This window comes from Echinops telfairi, unplaced genomic scaffold (assembly GCF_000313985.2).
Source record: "Echinops telfairi isolate 266 unplaced genomic scaffold, ASM31398v2 ScPeMD7_2;HRSCAF=8, whole genome shotgun sequence".
In the NCBI taxonomy this organism is placed as follows: Eukaryota; Metazoa; Chordata; class Mammalia; order Afrosoricida; family Tenrecidae; genus Echinops; species Echinops telfairi.
Window position 1 is genome coordinate 70,147,450 of NW_022103898.1, and position 1,998 is coordinate 70,149,447.

Sequence of the window (1,998 nt, forward strand, 5' to 3'; positions counted from 1 at the left end):
GACCAGAGGATGTACGCTGGTACAGATAGGAACTGGAAACACAGGGAATCTAGGGCGGATGATCCCTTCAGGACCAGTGGTGTGAGTGACGATACTGGGAGTGTAGAGGGAGAGTGGTTGGCAAGGGGGAACCGATTACAAGGATCTACATGTGACCTCCTCCCTGGGGGACGGACAACAGAAAAGTGGGTGAAGGGAGACGTCAGACAGTGTAAGATATGACAAAATAATAATTTATAAATTATCAAGGGTTCATGAGGGAGGGGAGAGCGGGGATGGAGGGGGAAAAATGAGGAGCTGATGCCATGGGCTTAAGTGGAGAGCAAATGTTTTGAGAATGATGAGGGCAATGAATGTACAAATGTGCTTTACACAATTGATGTATGTATGGATTGTGATAAGAGTTGTATGTGCCCCTAATAAAATGATTTTTTTAAAAAAGAAGAAACTCACAAGGGCAGTTCGACTCTGCCCTACAGGGTCGCTATGAGTCCGCTCAATGGCAATGAGTTTGGTTTGGTTTTGCAGCCACCCTTTGTTCTTCAAGATAATCTGCCAGGATTATCCCTTGGGAATCCCAAAATATAGTGTGTCCTTATTTTCTGAGCTGACCTTTCTGCCTTGAAGTGAACTGGGCCCACACATCTCCTTGGAAGTGTTTTTTTGATGGGATCTTTTCTTTGAAGGCACCCTAGCCAGACAGAGACCTCATTCAACACATCCTGTTTGGAATAAACCTGTGCATGTAGCACGGGGACCTCTAGTTGTAATACGTTTTGACTTACCCTCCTACATTAAGCGATTAATTCTAGGTAAACTTGCACTCGCTTCCGTTTTCTTAGAGCTCTTTTGTCTGTACTAAGCTTACACTAGGTTGAAACAGGTTTGGCTCTGCAAATAATGATGTGTAAGGTAATAATGAAAGAAAATAATTCTCGAATATGCTCAGGGAAATACTTTTAAGGAGTCTTGTGCAACAGTGTGTGGCTTTTTCTTTTGACGCTCTTAACAGGGGTGCCTCATTCCCACAGGACTTACAAGTGTTCCACCGAGGTGCCACCTGCCCTTGCAAGGGCAGTGCTTCACTAGAAGTGGACTCCTCCATTGACTTTTCATGCTGTCAGCCCTATTTGAAGGGAGGATGGAGAGACTTCATTCCAGGTACAAATGATCAGGAGGGCCCAGGCCCTGAAGAAGGCTATTGTACCATAAAGCACGGGCCCAGGGGAAAAGGAGGAAGACTTCAAGAGCTGGGTTGGCACAGTGGCTGCAACCCTGGGCTGGCAAACAGCACCATGGTGGGGATGTCACAGAACCAAGCAGCGCTTTCTTCTGTTGTGGTGGAGTCACTAGGTGGCTGGTGTTTGTTCCTGGTGTTGCGTCCCCCCCCTCCCACGCCAGAACATATAGAATCCTCAGTGAAGCTATCCACTGTCATCCTGGAAAACCTGCCAACTGCTTAAGGGTCATCTATCTCATACTACCAATAAAATTGTTTTGTAATGTTTTCGACATCGAGTTATTAGTAATTGAGAGGAAGCCTTTTTTTTTTTAACTTTTCTTATTCTTTTCCTTTAATTGCTACTTCTTTCCCAATAAAGTTATTAATATCAGCTCGCAAATACTCATTACCAGAATAGTGTAACTAAAAAGACCAAAAAATTTGACAAAATTGGTGAAACAAAGTCGACACTAGGGCACGCTTGTCATTGGAATTGAGTAAGTGACCAGAGAGCATGAGAAGATTCAGTTGTCCTAAAGACCACATTAGCATAGTTTTAGCCTCAAGCTACGCTTAAAAAATGTTTTCTGTTTTTATAACTACAGGAGAATTTTTATTTCAAAATAATAAACTGCACATGTTATCGATGGTCATGTTGGCTGCCCCCCGCCCCCCCCTCCCCCCCGTCACGGTCACCCCAGTGGGGGGTCCCCCTTCGGGGGGGTTACCCCCCGCCTCCCGTCGTGACGCTACAGGTACAAACCGGGTGCTGTGAG